Below are 6,000 nucleotides of genomic sequence, written 5' to 3' on the forward strand. Positions count from 1 at the left end.
ATGTTCTTTGACGAATCCCTTCCCCTCCTCTCCACCATTTCCCTACTCTCTTTCCTCAGGAAGCTGTCAGACTGTTCCTTGTTTACATGATTCTGTTTCTGTTTTGTTTTTTACTTTATTTTGTTCATTACATTCCTCTTAGAAGTGAGGTCAAATGAAAACTTTGGGGGGACGGAGAAAGTGGTAGTAAGAGAGAAGTGTCATCATTACAGGTAAGCTTACAACAAGAAACAAGAAGTCCCTCGTAACCAACCTAATATGGTGTCTTGAAGAACTACAAAAAGGAAACCAACAGAAGGCCAAAGTCAGCAAAATAAAGGAAATATAACAAGAAGTAGAGGACCGCTGCCTGAGTGGCTGGGTAGGTAGGAGTGTTGTGCTGGACAGCAAAGGGACATGGGTGTGATTCCCAGGCAAGGGCCATACCTCAGTTGTGGGTACACTCCGCAGATAGGGCACAAAAGGGAAGCAACAAGTCAGTGTTTCTCTCACATCGAGGTTTCTCCCTCTTCCTGCCTATCCCCATGTCTCTCTCTTCAATCAATAGGCATACCTTCAGGTGAGGATTGGGACAAAAAATAAAGAATAAGCATTAGACCAGAATTATATGCTATAAGGAACAAAAAGTCTATGCAAAATTTAAGGCAATAAAGAGCTGGTTCTTTTTTAGTGATTAATACAATTGACAAACCTCTGGTGACACTCACTAAAGAAAAGAGAGGAAAGACTCAAGCAAAACCAGAAATGACAAAGAAGTTACCACAGACAGCCCAAGAGTACAAAGCATCCTAGGAGGACACTATGAGAGACTCCACGCCATCAAATTCAATAACGTAGGAGAAATGGGTCAGTTCCTAGAAATGTATACCCTCCCTGGACTGAACCCAAAGAACTGAAACACCCAAATAGACCCATCCACAGTGAGGAAACCGAGGCAGCCGTCAAGAACTTCCCCGAAAGTTAAAAGTCCAGGAGCACGTGGCTTCACTAGTGAATGAAACCCAGTACCCAGAGACCACTGGATACCTATCCTTCTCAAACTCCTTTAAGAAGGTGAAGATGAGAAAACAAAGATATTGCGTACATCAAAGGAGGTACAGAATATTCTATCATGTCCTTTACATATCATCCCTGTGAACAAAACTTCTCCATATAATTTTTAATCAAAAGGATGGATTAACTAGTAACAGGATATGGGTATTAAGGGTGAAAGTTTAAACATAGCTACTGTATGAGATGTCAAAAGACTTTAAAACTTATAATGTTGGAGGAATTAGGCACATAGGGACCACAATCCTTAAGCATTCATGTAGCAAAAAACCACACAGAATATGCATATTAAGGATGTAACAGAATATAGATATTAACGATGGAAGGAAGACACTATGGACATTAAGGATGAAAGTTTAAACGCAGCTACTGTGTGACAGTAGCAACGAGACTCTAAAGGTGACAATGTTTTGAGGTGTTATGTACATAACAATCACAGACCTTAAACAATCACTTCCGCATCTCACACATACAAAAATGCACACGGGCGCACACAGGTACTGTATTTCCCGTGTGTGTTATCACTAACCAGATGAAAACAGAACATTTCTGCACACCAAGAACTCCCTCATGATCTTTCCCAGTCACGGTGGATTTGACTAAAATATGCCCACGAAAAATTACGTGATCGTCATCCTTTCCAAAGGTGAAGCCCAATTACCCCCCTCATAAGGGTGGGCTGTCCTTACTGACTCCCTTCTAACACAGAGAACGTGTACAGATCTTTAACCTCCTGATTAAATTTATCGGCAATTTATGGTTCTTCATATATATATATATATATATATATATACATATATATATATTTGCATATAGTATAAATATAAATATAAATATACACATAGACATAGATGAATATCTAAGAATGAAAAAAATGAGAAAGGGTGGCTTTGGGATAGTTGAACTAAATAGAGATGATGCTTAATTACCTTTTTTTGAAAATATTATGAAAGGACCACTCTAACAAAATCCTCATAGCTCAAACACATTCAGCCAAAGAGTTTACCCACAACTTCCCTTTTGCAAGGTGAGTGGACTCCATCTTGGATGAGGGCAACGAGCTGATGGCAAGCAACCCAATTGTATGGTCTTGTGGGTTATCTAGACGCAGTTCTGAAAACATTAAACTGTAACGGAAAGAGCACGTTTCTTTACAATATGCTTACTTACTAAAATTACCTGACCAAGAAGCTATGATACAATCTTTAGAAATGGTTTTAAATCATGAGCACTTCAAAAATATTGAGTGACACCAAGCATTCCCTCTAACCAGAATGCTTTGAAATAAGGACTCAACTGCAGAAGGAAGAGCAAAAAACCACAAATCTGTGGAGAGTGAACAACAAGCTACTAAACCCCAGCTGGGCCAAAGAGGAAATAAAAGGTGAGGTCAACATACAAATAAAAACAAAAGAGAATGTCAATATATCATATCAAATCTTTGATTTAAAATCAATTATTTTGAAAATGGCCACAATGACATGGCTTTTTTTTAATTCTTCTTTATTTCACTACACTTGTGCCAATTTTTCCTTTTACCCTTCCTTCCTCCAGCCCAACCTGCCACTCCACAGTCCATCCCCACACCGTCGTCCCGTTCCAAAGGGCACTCAGACATGTTCTTTGACGAATCCCTTCCCCTCCTCTCCACCATTTCCATACTACCTTTCCTCTTGAAGCTGTCAGACTGTTCCTTGTATACATGATTCTGTTTCTGTTTTGTTTGTTATTTTTTGTGTTCATTACTTTCCTCCAAGTAGTGAGGTCATATCAAAGCTGTGGGTTATGGAGAACGTGGTAGTAAGAGAGAAGTTTCATCATTACAGGTAAGCTTACATCAAGGAACAAGAAGTCCCTAGTAACCAGCCTATTATGGTGTCTTGAAGAACTACAAAAAGGAAACCAACAGAAGCCCAAAGTCAGCAAAATAAAGGAAATATAACAAGAAGTAGAGGACCGCTGCCTGAGTGGCTGGGTAGGTAGGAGAGTTGTGCTGGACAGCAAAGGGACATGGGTGTGATTCCCAGTCAAGGTACATATCTCAGTTGTGGGTACACTCCGCAGATAGGGCACAAAAGGGAAGCAACAAGTCAGTGTTTCTCTCACATCGAGGTTTCTCCCTCTTCCTGCCTATCCCCGTGTCTCTCTCTTCAATCTATAGGCATACCTTCAGGTGAGGATTGGGACAAAAAAAGAAGAATAAGCATTAGGCCAGAATTAAATGCTATGAGGAACAAAAAGTCTAGGCAAAATGTAAGGCAATAAAGAGCTGGTTCTTTTTTAGTGATTAATACAATTGACAAACCTCTGGTGACACTCACTAAAGAAAAGAGAGGAAAGACTCAAGCAAAACCAGAAATGACAAAGAAGTTACCACAGACAGCCCAAGAGTACAAAGCATCCTAGGAGGACACTATGAGAGACTCCACGCCATCAAATTCAATAACGTAGGAGAAATGGGTCAGTTCCTAGAAATGTATACCCTCCCTGGACTGAATCCCAAAGAACTGAAACACCCAAATAGACCCATCGACAGTGAGGAAACCGAGGCAGCCGTCAAGAACTTCCCCGAAAGTTAAAAGTCCAGGAGCACGTGGCTTCACTAGTGAATGAAACCCAGTACCCAGAGACCACTGGATACCTATCCTTCTCAAACTCCTTTAAGAAGGTGAAGATGAGAAAACAAAGATATTGCGTACATCAAAGGAGGTACAGAATATTCTATCATGTCCTTTACATATCATCCCTGTGAACAAAATTTCCCCATATAATTTTTCATCCAAAGGATGGATTAACTAGTAACAGGATATGGGTATTAAGGGTGAAAGTTTAAACATAGCTAGTGTATGAGAATGTCAAAAGACTTTAAAACTTATAATGTTGGAGGTATTAGGCACATAGGGACCACGATCCTTAAACATTCATGTAGCTTCAAAAAACCCCACAGAATATGCATATTAAGGATGTAACAGAATATACATATTAACGATGGAAGGAAGACACTATGGACATTAAGGATGAAAGTTTAAACGCAGCTACTGTGTGAGAGTAGCAACGAGACTCTAAAGGTGACAATGTTTTGAGGTGTTATGTACATAACCACCACAGACCTTAAACACTCACTTCAGCATCTCACACATACACAAATGCACACGGGCGCACACACGTACTGTATTTCCCGTGTGTGTTATCACTAACCAGATGAAAACAGAACATTTTCTGCACACCAAGAACTCCCTCATGATCTTTCCCAGTCACAGTGGAATTGATTAAAATATGCCCACGAAAAATTACGTGATCGTCATCCTTTCCAAAGGTGAAGCCCAATTACCCCCCTCATAAGGGTGGGCTGTCCTTACTGACTCCCTTCTAACACAGAGAACGTGTACAGATCTTTAACCTCCTGATTAAATTTATCGGCAATTTATGGTTCTTCATATATATATATATATATATATATATATATATATATATATATATATATTTGCATATAGTATAAATATAAATATAAATATACACATAGACATAGATGAATATCTAAGAATGAAAAAAATGAGAAAGGGTGGCTTTGGGATAGTTGAACTAAATAGAGATGATGCTTAATTACCTTTTTTTGAAAATATTATGAAAGGACCACTCAAACAAAATCCTCATAGCTCAAACACATTCAGCCAAAGAGTTTACCCACAACTTCCCTTTTGCAAGGTGAGTGGACTCCATCTTGGATGAGGGCAACGAGCTGATGGCGAGCAACCCAATTGTATGGTCTTGTGGTTTATCTAGACGCAGTTCTGAAAACATTAAACTGTAACGGAAAGAGCACGTTTCTTTACAATATGCTTACTTACTAAAATTACCTGACCAAGAAGCTATCATACAATCTTTAGAAATGGTTTTAAATCATGAGCACTTCAAAAATATTGAGTGACACCAAGCATTCCCTCTAACCAGAATGCTTTGAAATAAGGACTCAACTGCAGAAGGAAGAGCAAAAAACCACAAATCAGTGGAGAGTGAACAACAAGCTACTAAACCCCAGCTGGGCCAAAGAGGAAATAAAAGGTGAGGTCAACATACAAATAAAAACAAAAGAGAATGTCAATATATCATATCAAATCTTTGATTTAAAATCAATTATTTTGAAAATGGCCACAATGACATGGCTTTTTTTTTAATTCTTCTTTATTTCACTACACTTGTGCCAATTTTTCCTTTTACCCTTCCTTCCTCCAGCCCAACCTGCCACTCCACAGTCCATCCCCACACTGTCGTCCCATTCCAAGGGTCACTCAGACATGTTCTTTGACGAATCCCTTCCCCTCCTTGCCATCATTTCCATACTACCTTTCCTCTTGAAGCTCTTAGACTGTTCCTTGTATACATGATTCTGTTTCTGTTTTGTTTGTTATTTTTTGTGTTCATTACTTTCCTCCTAGTAGTGAGGTCATTTCAAAGCTGTGGGTTACGGAGAACGTGGTAGTAAGAGAGAAGTTTCATCATTACAGGTAAGCTTACATCAAGGAACAAGAAGTTCCTAGTAACCAGCCTATTATGGTGTCTTGAAGAACTACAAAAAGGAAACCAACAGAAGCCCAAAGTCAGCAAAATAAAGGAAATATAACAAGAAGTAGAGGACCGCTGCCTGAGTGGCTGGGTAGGTAGGAGAGTTGTGCTGGACAGCAAAGGGACATGGATGTGATTCCCAGTCAAAGTACATACCTCAGTTGTGGGTACACTCCGCAGATAGGGCACAAAAGGGAAGCAACAAGTCAGTGTTTCTCTCACATCGAGGTTTCTCCCTCTTCCTGCCTATCCCCGTGTCTCTCTCTTCAATCTATAGTCATACCTTCAGGTGAGGATTGGGACAAAAATTAAAGGATAAGCATTAGGCCAGAATTAAATGCTATGAGGAACAAAAAGTCTAGGCAAAATGTAAGGCAATAAAGAGCT

The sequence above is a fragment of the Desmodus rotundus genome, chromosome 5 (genome assembly GCF_022682495.2).
Source record: "Desmodus rotundus isolate HL8 chromosome 5, HLdesRot8A.1, whole genome shotgun sequence".
In the NCBI taxonomy this organism is placed as follows: Eukaryota; Metazoa; Chordata; class Mammalia; order Chiroptera; family Phyllostomidae; genus Desmodus; species Desmodus rotundus.